The following is a 13806-nucleotide window of genomic DNA, read 5'->3' on the forward strand; positions in this document are numbered from 1 at the left end:
TCGCCCCCTGGTGGCTGGCTGCAGTACAGGTCATAAACCCCGGCCTCTCCATGTAAACGAATTGGACTTGAGTCAAAATAAAAAAATAAATTACGCTTCCAATACAATTTTCCGAAAGATGGTTTTGGTCATTTAAGGTAGTTGTTATCACGCTGATATATGTTCAATTGTTCGTTTTTGTGATAAGTTTGATTTTAGCTAGTAATTTGATGCTATAAAAACGGGGCGCATAGTTATGGTTGATTGGGTCTGCGGGAGTTTGGGCGGGAGTTTGATACCGCAGCTCCACCTCACGACACTACTCTCTGGCTCCAAACAAATCTCTACTGCGCAGACTCGGGCTCCAAATGGCGTCATTTACTCAAGATGGCAGCGGCCATACTGAGATGCATTGGCTTCACTTTTCTATAGCGGAAAGAATAGGAGATGCGTCGTCCATCTTTTTTTACAGTCTATGGTCTGTCTGTCTGTCCTTCAGTTTATTGATCATTCTATCTATTGTTTTTTTTAAATAATTCTGTCTACCTATATTGACCATTCTATTAATTTATTGATATCTGTTTATCCATCTGGGGCCAGTTGCATAAACCGCTTAGACTAGTCTTAAAAAGTTAGTCATCTAATTTGTTTTCTTCAAGACTGGTCATAAAAGTCTGTTACAAAAAGGTAGACTGGCCTAATGTGAGTCAGAAAAGTAAGAGTCTTGGTTAACTGCTAGTTGGTCTGACTAGTTCTTAAGACATAGTCATTTTTATCGTTCGTATTATCTATTGTTTCATTTCAATGATTTGTTTATTTATTTATTTTTTAAGAATGGTTCTATGCAGTTGATTGGGTGTTATTAGGTGTTTACTCAGGTCAAAATAACCCATCCTGAGCATGTGCAGTTATGGGATTTTTTTCATCTGTTTTATAATCTGTCAATGGAAGCTTTGAAACGTAGTGGCACACCTCTCCTCAACAAGCAACACAATTTTTGAGGTATCATTCACGTCTGTAGCACAAATGGTTGTGCTAGATGTCAGTTTGTCTGATTAATTGAAATTGTGCTTGTTGGCAAGATCCATCGCCAGAACTATCCCCTTGATCTTCCATGTTAATAGTGTTAAAATAGCCCTCCTCAGCAGAATGTTTATGTGACCCAATTGACCTGTACAAGTTGACCAGAGCCAAGATTGCATACTCACCTCCTTTACATGGCTCTTTACGGCTGAAGTCAGTGTCACACGCCCATCTTCCAAGATATTAGCAACTTGTCACGCTCTCCCTGCAGCTAAAAATATTCTGTCTGGGCTACTGGAGGGGTGGCCAAGTGGAACGGGATGACTGCTCGGCTCCCCTGCCCCTCTGATCAATCTCTCCCAGTCCCAAGCAGCAAGCTGTCCCTCCTCGCCTAGTGTGACCTTTACCAAAGCTTTTCCCAGCATGCTCAGGCTGTCTGTCTGCTGCCACCCAGCTGTCAGGTACCTCTAAGTCTCACCCTGCTTCTCCAGTGTGTGTAGTTGGTTACGCCGTCCACAATGACACATCCTGACCCCTTGTCTTGGGCTGAAGGAACATCGGTGATGGCAGTGCACACAATTTCACGTCCAATTATTTTTGGTCTGGACTATGAAGGATCTCTGTCATATATATGCATACAAGTGTTGATGTATCATGCATTTATGTTGAAAGACCAACAGGAAGCTTCTGCTTTCAAAATATCTTATAAATTCTCAAAAAAATATAAATTCTTAACCAGCCATGTACAGTATATCTATGTAAACATCAATGCAATCTCATTTATTTGCTTTAACATCTTAAACGATGGGAGCGAGGTATCATTGTTATCTGTACCAATCTTGATGACTGAAATTATGTTTGGTCAACCCGCTCCAACCATAGTGCCCCTTTTGCAAAGCTAATTATAGTTAACTCAAACTAAAGCTGAAACTAAAACTAAGACCACAAATAAATAAATACATTTATTTGTGTCTAGCCACTCCAACCATAGTGCCCTTGTTCACCATCTGATCCCTGATAGGAAAGTTGAAAGTTTCTTTAAAAATTGTGAAATGCTCACCAGACATATGAAGTCGTACACTGTAATTTAGTGTAAAATTGTCTGTAATTGAAGTAAATAAACAACAGCCCTTGTTTATGCTGCACCATATAAAAGGCCCCTGCGTAAGTGTTATCATGCATTTATATTGAAAGACCAACTACAGGAAGCTTTTGTCACCCTTTTGCTTTCTTAACCACCATGTATATCGGTTAATCATTGACGCAATCTTGAGGGGTCATTGTTATCTGTACAAATCTTGATGGCTGAAATTCTGTTTGGTTGAGCCGCTCCCACCATAGTGCCCTTGTTCACCATCTGAACCCTGATAGGAAAGAGAGTACTGTTGCCCAAGGGTCATCCATTTGCATTTCACTTGATGGTGAAATGTCAAAATAGCTCAAAGGAATTTTTCTTGTTGTTTACTGCAGTATAACACTCGGCATGCCAAGTACTCCACGCTGCCTCTGTAGGCACAGAAACAGTTTGGGAATGTATGATTTTCAGGAATTCGAAAAGATGGAGAGGGCAGGCCAATAAAAAGAGGTTGTCCCTGTAGATAAATGAAGGAACGAGATAGACAAATGGATTAGAAATGCACGTTGAAGGCGTTAGGTTTAAATGGGGTATGCCGAGCAGCTCCTCTCCCTATTGGCTGGCTGTACCCTTGTCTTTAATGCAGCTACACGCTGTAATGTTCCTTTAAATGGCGAGGAATCAAGCGCTTTTGCTGCTCTTGATCCTCTTGATCCTCTAGCTAATTACCTTCGGGTTTACCGTATGCTTATTAAAAATCTTCCTCTCCCAAACATTACGTTGTTTTCAACATGGGGAAATAGCTTTGCTCAAAGCTAAAAGACTATTGAAAGTTTCTTTAAAAATTATAAAATATGCACTGGGGATGTGAAATCAAACACTGTAATAATTCTGTGTAAAATTGTCTGTATTGAGGTAAATAAATTGTATTGAGGTAAATAAATAAACAAGAAGAGCCCCATGTTCATGCTGTACTATATATATACTGTATATATATATATATATATATATATATATATATTTTTTGATTGCAGGGACCATGGATCAGAACTAATTCTAGTTTAATTGTTCCTATATTTCAGAGGTGACAAGTTCTGAAGGATAATTTATTTCCTGCCTAAAAGGAACCCTGGCCCATGCCGGCAGATGAGAGTGGTTAATTACAGTAGATAGCCTTATCTCCTTGTAATTATTTTGGTCTCTTTGGAATTTCCTGGCTCTGACCAGCCAATCGATGCTATCAGACCGTCAACGGGAGAGGAAAAGGCAGGAACACAATAAGTGTGCCGCAGATTTGGGGAGAAGGAAAGAGGAACCGTATCTGCGCAGACTTTGTGGAAAGTGTTCTTCCACATGCCTATTGAAATGGTGAGGACAGTTTGATAGCTATCATTTATATCAAGCCCACATTCACCCTTTCATCATAGATGCCCTTTTTACTGCATTAAATTAAATGGCCCTCTATTACGTTAATGACCAACTGTACTTGATTTGCATAATATGGATATTGATTTATGTCATTTTATATGATTTAAAAGTTACTCTAAAATGGCTTTTTTAAAGTTTGCAAGCTGTATTAATGTTCTTGGGTGTGCTGCCAAAATATCATCACTAGGTTTCCTTTTAGGCACCCATTTTTAGGTCCTGCCCTTCTGAAAATGCTCCAATAAATCTCATGGGCATTGCTCAAAGAAACTGTCCCTTATCATACAAGGGCTGCCAGAACCTCTTCAGAATTGGGTGAAATGGAAAAGAATATGAAAAATTAGAGTTGTGAGGCTAAAAAGGATCCATATTCTCTCCAGCCAGCTTGACTGCATTGGGTTGCTGCAAAACACGCCAGCGTAACAAACCAAAAACAACACCTCTTGGTTGTGTTCAGACATCAATGTGTCTGGAGTAGGAAGTCAGTAGAAAATGGGCCAAAAAAACTCTCTGATAGAATTCTGATGAAGCAAGCGGCGTTTGGCTCCTTGTAATCATCCCAGCAAGCCCAGCAGCTTGGACACAAACACAAACGAAATGCTCCTCAGTAGCTGACTGGCTGCTTAAGCTGCCTGATTGCCATATCACTCTCATTACAGCAGTGCTTTAAATCCACAAAGGGAGAGAGAAGCTGTGGCGGCACACAGAGGCAGTATCTGAGCGGTGGCGGTGCAATCACTCCTATTACCTTTTATAGTCATGTAATTGACTTCTAGTTACTTTCATCTGAATGTTAACTGTGGTTTAGTGTGTCTCTAAGAGCTCGCTTTGAAGTCTGAGGCAGTTTGTGTAGTGCGTTTCCAAGCCAGATTGAACGGCTGACTGCCGCGGTGTGAATCTGTACAGACACACAGATACAGCGGGCTTTGTTCTCTTCTAGGAGGACAAACTGTAAAAAACACGATTGAAGTGAAACAAGTGTGTATGTGAATCTGAAATTTGTTGATTTTCTGACCCATGATAATCAAACCCTCAGTGCCAGTTTGTATATAATTGCAAGTCAGGATGAAAAAAGGGTACAAAAATCAAAAAACATTGAAAGTTGTCTTTTTGCTTAAAGGGATAGTTCACCCCAAAAATTCTGTATTTTATCGTTTACTCCTCTCATTCCAAGATTATTATTGTTTCTGTTTGTGTGTGTGTATGTGTGTGTGTGTGTGTGTGTGTGTGTGTGAGAGAGAGTTTTTTTTTTTTGTCCATGCAATGAAAGTCATTGAAGCATGTTGTTTTGGACCCATTAACTTTAATTGTATGGACAAAAATGGTTCAAAGAATGGTTGAGAGAATATTTTTTTTGCATGTTACAGAAGAAAGTAAGTGATTCGGATTTGTAATAACATAAATGTGAGTAGATAATGACATCATTTTAAGAATTGAAATTTTTCGGTGAACTATCTGTTTAAGTATTTCATATAGTGCTGTTTAAAAGATGAAACCAGCTAAATCTAGTTTGCAAGACAGGTTTGCTTATTCTACAGGTGTTTTGGGTGCTAAACCAGCTGTACTCCAGCTCTACAAGGCTGAGAGTCCATCAGGACCAACTTAGACCAGCTAAGACCATGCTAGTTTTACGCTCTGGGTGATAAATTTCGGGGCAGATTCCTCTGCCTGCACACCTGTAAGAGACATTAGATTCAATGCAATCAAAGCTCCATTGAACATGCACCAAACCTTGCTCAGAACATCAGGACGAGCTTGTTGAGCAGATTTGTGGGGGCGTATGGTCACACAATAGAAGAAAAATGGCATGGGGATTCAGACAAGACAGCATTATCATGCAGATCGTTTGCTACTTATTTCAGTTGCTGCTCAACAAACAGTAAATACATAGCGTAGAAAAGCTTTATTCATCACTGTAAATGACACTTAACAAGTTAGGCTAGTTAGAAGCGAATATTACATGCACAAATGTTAAAATGCACCACATATATCTGTAGCAGCGAGGGAGGCAATATGTTCTTCTTGAGGGGTTGCTGACATGTTAACAGGGCGGTGCTCCCGTCCGACACTATTGTGTCAGTGTTAATCACTAGCTTCTGCTTAGAATGCAGTGAAGCCTCCAGGAGGGTTAGGAAGGGGGGGTGGGGGTGGCTTGATCAACCTGCCTCCACACGGGCCTCCACTGCTGACCGGTTAATCACTGCTGCTAATTACCAGACCCATTGATGCCAGTTGCATGCAAATGCACTTTGCTTAAAAAGCGCAAAGACTCTTGTTCTGCCAGGTTATGTTAAGTGTTGTCTTTGACCGCTTAACATTTTAGCAGGTTACTGTTTTGCCTTGTTTTATTTGATCATGACATGTATGTATCTCTGCATTTTTGAGGCAGGTGGTTAGGGCAGAAGTTGAGTATGATGAAGCAGGTTTCTTCTTGCTTTCCTTAATGCTTTTGTGGCTCTAGCACAAATGGCAATGTGGTGTTGTTGATGTAGCTGTGTAACTGTAACCACGCTTAGTTTTTGGACTCACTTGTGGAAGTTATTATATGGTTGATAAGTTAATGGTTGATAAGTTGATGGTTGATAAGTTGTTAAGTAAATGTAAAAAGATGATAAACCATCATTTACAGAGCTGTCTTTGCGGGCAAAATCCACTCATTCCAATAAAAATCCCCACGATTGAAGTTCCCCATGCAGATTTCACTCATGTTCAAGTTGATCACACACAGGGCCGGATTTACACAGGCATTCTAGGCAATGAAGAGAAATATTTATATTTGTATTTATATTTTTTATTTTTTACTACAGGTAACCTACAACAGCAAAAGACCTAGAAAATTTTCCACCAGCACTGTTAATAGAGAAGGGGGGCCCAAAAAAATTTGCCTATGCCACAATAAGATGTAAATCTGGATCTGATCTTACAAATTTGCTGTGCCAACTAACAGAAAGCTTGATTAAAAAGTGACTTCTGTGTGTACATCGTACATCTAATTTAGCTGAAATTTTGTTAATGTTACTGTACCCTCACTCAAAGAAGTAGTTCACCCAAAATTAAAACTTATTATATTATTTACTGAAGAAAATAGAAGAAAAAAAATACAAGTCTGTATGACTTTAGTTTTTCTGTGAAACATTTTTTTTTTTTTTGGTGTGATTTCTTTTCTCTTTTACACACAATTTCAATGAATGGGGACCAAAAGATTTGAATAGGAACCAAAAAGGATCCAAATGCACTGTAAAAGTAGTATGTACAGTATAAGTCATTATTCACTAAATTCTTCCCCTCTAGTTAGTTCTTAACTCAAAAACTGCTACGACCAGATCATTGAGTCAGTAAGTTGAATGGATCAGTCTGATTCATGAATGAATCATCCAGATCAGTTTTCTGAATTGGATCAACCCAATTCATTGAAAAGATGTCAAATCATTCAAAGGAATGATTCGTTCACTAAATGAGAATTGCTGCTTCGCTCATGAACTGTAGGCTCCCAACACTCTTAAAAATAGGTTCTTTATTGGCATCTGGTTCCATGAAGAACCTGTAACTTTCCATTGCACAAAATATTATTTATTTTGAGTGGAGTGCCTTTACTGGGCTGCTGGATGCTTTGTTTGAGGTCTCTCTGTGAGATAGCACACCCTTATAGAGACCATCTGTGTGCTCTGAGCCAAGGTGTTTTTCGGTTTTCATTGCATAGGTTTGTTTTTCTTTTGTTTATCGATGTACCTACTCCCTCCAATACTGACCACCAGTGATTTGTCCCTAATTTTAGTTTCGATATGCCCAGGAGATGTTTCGGTACGAGTGCCACTATGCCGGCAGTCTGTCATCAACACGCGGGGGCCTGGTGGTGGCCATGCCTGACATCTGTTGGCATAATGTTGTGAGATGCCTCCAAGGCAAGAGTAACTGATGTCTCAGGCTCGTTTCCTTCTTAAAGGGGGGTTAGGCAGCATCTGAGGGTAATTATCAGATGGCATGGGGTCTGGGCAATTAGTCCCGGGTTTTCTGTAATGAAGGAGCAGGAAAGACGGTTTGGAGGGAACTTGACCGGTCTGTGTTGGTTTTAGTCCTTGGGCTGAAGCCTCTCATCTGCTAACAGTTAATGTCCAGCCAAAGTGGAGTAATAATTTGAGATATGGAGTCTCCATATGCTTACGCAGGGCAAAGTCACAATGAGCCTTTTACGTGTGATAATGATTTTTAAGTATATGATTGGACAAGAAAATTGTAAGGAAATTTTTTATCACAGTTCTGAATCCTCTTAACATTCCTTGTTCCTTAGCCATTCAATTAACAATTCTTTTAGCACTTTTGATAAAGAAAAGGTGATTATTTCCTACTTTTAAATTTTTTTTATTGCGGCATATGTGAAATCCAAGAATTGGCCATATATCAATATGAGTAACAAAAAGGCAATATCTCATTATTTTTAATATATAATTATTAAATCTATGAAATATTATGTACAATAATATATATTTTGTTAATCCTTAACTACTCATTGTTCTATAAACAACCAGTGAATAGCTACAATGAATTAAGTCTCACATCGGCTGTGCTCTGTGCTTTTGATTCATTAAAAATAACTGTGTTATTCGCTCAAGGAATCACTTGGACCTGTTCACCTGAAACTGTTTGCATTGTATCTGTTATGGGGCGAACGAGACGTGAGACATACGGATCCATGTGCTTTATTTACAAAGGCGTGGTCAATAAACAGGCAAGGGTCAGATAACACAGGTATATCACAGGCAAGACAAAGAATATTCCTAGGGCTTGCGTGGGTCTTCGATCGGCGAACAGTATCCAGAGGGCTTGACAAGAGGGGTAATCCAATAACACAAGCAATAGTCCAGGCGAGATGCAAACACAGTCCGAAACAGCAAGACAAAGGGTTAATTCAAGAAACACAGGCAGAAGGTCAGGAAACAGACAACAAGGCAACACGAAGTAGCTAGACTAAGACCAGAACTAGAACTGGGAACTAGGACCGGGAATTAGGAATGGCTCCGTAATGCAGCTATCACTAGAGTGATATGCGTTAAACAATACTCGGAAGTTTGAGAAGGAGCTGAGTGAGTGTAATATAGTGTGTGTGTGATTGGTTACAGCTGTGTACAATCAGTGCAGTGGATGATGGGAAATGTAGTCCGTGGTGACGTGTAACCGTCTATGTATGAGAGAGTCAATATGATGGATGAGTGACCTCTGGTGGCGACCAGACGGAAGTCCATGGACAGGATTCGTAACAGTATGTTTTGGATTCACTGAAAATAATTCATTCAAAGATCTGCTTTATAAGGAGTCATTTTTCAGGAAAACTTTGGAATACATTCGCTGCACTGTGTGTTTTTGATTCGCTTAAAAGGAATGGCTCAAAAGAGTCATTTGTTTGGTAATCAGATGGACCACACTATTTGCACTATATATTTCTGATTCACTCGCTGGTTCATAAGAGTCATTTGTTTTGTAATCAGACTGCACTGGTCGTGCTGTATATATATATATTTTTTTTTTTTTGTGTTGTAGATTCAGCAGCAGTGTTTTACCTGTGCAAGTTTTTTAGTGTTCTGCACTAAAGCTTTAATTTAATGTACCTGTAGTTATGTGTGTTGATAAAATAAACATATTAGTTAATTTGAATAAGATGCTTGGGAATATATAGCATATATTTTGGTGCATATCAAGCTCCCCAAAAAGCTAACTTTTTAAACACAAGCAACACAATGTCCCGGCAGATTGTGCGCACCTTTGTCACATATTCATGTACGTTGTATCATGCATCCTGTCTCTCTCTTTTCCAAAAAGCTTTTCTTCTCGCTTTTCATCTGTCAAGTGGTAGCATCCTGCATCTCCTAGTACACAAGCTGTAACTTTCTGAGAGACAGCAGACACTAATCGCCGCCCTCTCAGCCCTTTACGACAGGAAGGAGAGAAGGAAAAACATGCCTTGCATGGTTCCCTTCTTTCACTTTCAAGCATGAGCAAGCCACTGGAGGGGAGGGCCGTTTGAATGGCATGAATAACAGAGAACAAGAGAGAAGGACAGAGGACAGATGATACAATCTCTCTTTTTGACACAAGCACTTCAGCCCACACGCGCACAGATCTCGGCAGCCAGACACTGATAGGAAGGCATAAAATGAGATGTCTCATACATGGAAATGACTTGTTTTTCCCTTCTCAAGTTTTCTCAGTGTGTTTGCTCATTTATATAAGTGTCAGGAAAGTGTAGGAGACGGCCCCCCTCCGTCAGGCCTTGTCACGCATGTCCACAGATCGCAGTGGTGCGTGTGAGGTGTGCAGTTTCATCCGAAATGGCTAAAAAGTTGATTTGCCGGAGCTATTTAGTGCATGAAGTGTTTGTGAGGGAGGAACATGTAAACATTCTAGTGTTTGTCAGACTCATTCATCAATGAAGAATAAATTACCAACATCCTACAGCTGTTTTTCGTGGGCATGCTGGGTATTTTTTTCAACTCTTACAGATTGCACTTTCAGTTAGACCGGACAGCATGCCGATATGTTTACGTATAAAATCCAGTCCATAAATCCTCTGCCGCCTTTGCACTTTTTGTGTCATATATTTGGTATTGATTCAAAATTCGACATTTTATCTGTAATCACATATTGTGTTAGTGTCATGTGATATACTGTATGCATGAGATCATAAAATTATACTCACATTACAGTGCATATTATAATGTATTATGTGTATGTGTGTGTGTGTGTGTGTGTGAGAGTGTGTGTGTGTGTGTATATATATATATATATATATATATATATATATATATATATAAATATATTTAGAAATTTTAATTAATATTACTTATACTAATACTTATATTAATATATTACTAATATATACTTGTATTAATAATATATAAATTTTTATATTTAAGGATCTCATTCAGATAATTTTGTATTGATTATTAATGTATATTTCATTAAATAAATTCATGTAATTTATCTTTATTTACTTTAGTAAGTAGCCGTATACTAAGATAGATAGTGTACAGTCAGCCTGTCTTTATTGCAATTGACCTCCGAATTCACTTTGGGGTCTTGATCACCCTGTCTTGGTTAATTTTGTGATAATGACTGAATGACTGTACATTATCCCTTACATACACTTTCTCTTAAACAACCCAACTGAGTTTAAAGCCTGTACAATCAATAAACCCATTCTAAGCTAAGTATCCGGCTCTGCACATTTCTCTAAATTTCATTACAAAATTTCATTATCCTACTCCATAGTCTTACGACATGATATCCAGCGGAATCACATTGTAAAGATTATGATCAGTTAAATTGTCATGGAGATTGGCTCTCTTTGCTCGCAGCCTGTTTGAGTCAAGCATTCCCGCTGGTCGACCCAGCTTCACCTGCCGTTGTTACGCCCTGCACGTATAAGCAATATTATAAGCTGCAGCCAATGAAATAAAAGACTCTGTGTACAAGAACACGACAGATATTCTCCCCGTATGACCATCTGCAGCCTCGTGCAAATCAGCAGGAGTCCAAAAAATGAGGTCAGTTGGGTTTTGATGCAGGAAAACAGTGGGAAGACATAATAACTCCTGCTGTGCTGTACCATTCACGTGAACTTTGTGAACTCTGTGTTGGTGCACAATGTAATGTTTCATGCCTCTTAAAAGAATAGTTAATCTAATAATGAATATTCTGTCATTTCCTCACCCTCATGCCGTTCCAAACCTGTATGATGTTCCTCTCTGGAACACAACACAATGATTTTGAGGAATTATACTATTTGGTCTTTGCCATGAAGTTACAATGAATGATATTAAGGTTTGAAGCTTCTAAAAGGATGGAAAAGTACCATAAAAGTGGTCAATAAAAATCTTAAGTCATACGATAGCTTTGAGATCAAAATTTAAGTAGTTTAATCTTACATTTTTACATTTATTTTTGTTATAGTTCTTGTTACAATTAGTCTGCTCAAATTTGTATGCAAGTCTACAAAAGAAAGTAAGTCATACAGTTTTGAATGATTTTAGGGTGAATAAATGATGACAGAATAAAAATTTTTGAAGCAACTATCCCTTTCGAAGTGCTTAAATAGCTTTCGCTGTATTTAAATTAAGTCATTGTCGTTTTTTCATGTTAACGAGCCTCCTTTATATGTAAATTAGTCTTGTTATAAATTGCGCCTCATTCACATGCCTTTCCACAGGCAGTAATAGCTCAAGGATGTTTCTATACATTTTCTATTGATCATGACAGCAGCAATTCGTCAAATGATGCTTGAATGATGGAGAAGAGCATTATAATCAGGCACATATCCAGAAACACAGTGTTGTCAATCACATTTTTGCCATTTTAAAGAGCCGATTCAGTGGTGGAGCGATGTCGCACTGTCCCAGTAAAGTATGCCAGATCACGTAAGTCTGCTGCATTGTCCACATAGTACTTAGACCCGCCCCACAAAATGCATGTTGATAAACAGTGCTATCAACAGACACATTTTTTTTGTTTTTTGTATATTCCCCCCCTCGGTTTTGCCAGGCCAGTGTCTTCCATTCTTTTTCTCTGACAATCAGCAACCCTGTGAGACTTCAAACTGCTGACACTCAGAATGGCATATTTGGTCCACAGCATACATACTGAGTTTGGCCCTGTTAAATAGCACCCATGCAGAGAATGAGCTCCCTGCACAGGCCCCTGAGCACCATCTTTCAGCTGAATATATTAAACTAGATATTATTACAATCCCTACATCCTCACCTCATAGAGGAAAATGATAAAGGAGTTAATAAGGAAAGTCAATTTGTATAGGAAAACGGCGTAATTTCTTTCCTTTCTTGACTTTTTTTATATATAAAAAAAAACATTTATATACACAACACAGGAGATTATAAGAAATTATGCATGACATTCTCTCCCACCCCAAGCGCCATAATTAAAATAGTTTCTGTATGCAATTTTTTTTCCCTGTGTATTAAAAACCAGCATCATGAAAACAGAACTTGGAAGTAAACAAATCATTCAGCTTTGTGCAGCCTACCACCACTGGCAGTTTCTGCTGTTTATTTTGAGAAATTAATTGATTACCGCATAATAAAGATTTTTGAAGACAACGTTAATCTGCAACAAATGGCAAGTAGGCCATGTGCATTTCTAAATCATACAATTAAAAGATGCGTCTTAAAAGGTGTCTCATTGACATTTACAGTAATAATTCTTGTCAAAGTGTGATTTGAATTACATGAGTGGGTTGTAAAATTGTGACTTCAGCCATCTGTGTGAACAGTAGGCTACAGGTAGCAGTTATTCTCCGCCTGATGTTAGCCACCCGTCCCACGCCTTTTTTCAAAGCTGTGAAATATTTGTTCAACAAAGTGTGAAATGCGACAACATCTGCTGTGCAATTGCATGTTTAAACCCAGCGAGGCCCAACAGTGGCTGTCAGGACAGACTCTCCTCCATACAGGTGTGCAGTGACAGTTCATAATAAGTAAAATAAAACTATTTATACAGCTTTAATTAATCAAGGTTAATGTTAATTCATAAATATATTATTGTTCATAGTTCATTACTGTTCATAAATCAAAATAAAACAATTTTTACAGCTTTGATTAATCAAGCCTAATGTTGATTAATACATATACTGTTGTTCATAGTTCATTCATGTTTGTTCATAATAAATAATGAAATAAAATAAAACATCTGGGTATCACTGGCATCCAACGTAGCCGTGTTTCCTTCTCTGATGCGAGTGTGTTCTCACCGGTTTTTAAGGTATTGCGCGCTTGTGCAATGTCACCACTGTCTGAAGACTATAAATTATGGTGGAAACATGCACAACAGTGTTCTTGTTTACACCTGGTATTAAAATACATGCATAGCAGATTGCTACAGTAAATACAGTCTTGCGATCCGATGGCATCACTTTACAATTTGTTAACTACTTGTGCATTAGGTATCATGCTATCATGAACTAGCAGCGAACAACTTTATTTATTTATGCAGCTTTTATTAATCAAGGTTAATGTTCATTTATAAATACACTATTGTCTTTAATTCATTTTTGTTATTAATAAAATATTTTTTTTTCTAGCTTTGATTAATCAGGTTGATGGTATTTATAAATGTATTGTTTTATTACTTTTTTATTACTTTTAGTTAATATTTGTTGATAATAAATAAAAAAAACTTGTTATCCAAATTTGATTAATCAAGGTAAATGGTAACTTATAAATATATTTTTGTTCCTAGTTAATATTTGTTGATAATAAATACAATATATATATATATATATATATATATATATATATATA

General features: G+C 38.0%; 1 protein-coding gene across 5 annotated transcripts in view; it reads left to right on the forward strand.

Annotated features, from left to right (window-relative positions):
• The window catches only part of LOC107684054 (RNA binding protein fox-1 homolog 3-like), a 451861-nt gene that overhangs the window by 30467 nt on the left and 407588 nt on the right, over nucleotides 1-13806 (forward strand). The window contains exon 1 of one of the 5 annotated variants that reach the window (XM_016480198.1): nucleotides 3408-3445. The exons of the other annotated variants lie outside the window; for them this stretch is intronic. The gene's annotated coding sequence lies outside the window, so the exon portion shown is untranslated. Of the gene's footprint in view, nucleotides 1-3407; nucleotides 3446-13806 lie in introns of those variants that run through there. 5 annotated transcript variants of the gene reach the window in all.

Source organism: Sinocyclocheilus anshuiensis, unplaced genomic scaffold, assembly GCF_001515605.1.
Source record: "Sinocyclocheilus anshuiensis isolate Anshui unplaced genomic scaffold, SAMN03320099.WGS_v1.1 scaffold553, whole genome shotgun sequence".
Taxonomy (NCBI): Eukaryota; Metazoa; Chordata; class Actinopteri; order Cypriniformes; family Cyprinidae; genus Sinocyclocheilus; species Sinocyclocheilus anshuiensis.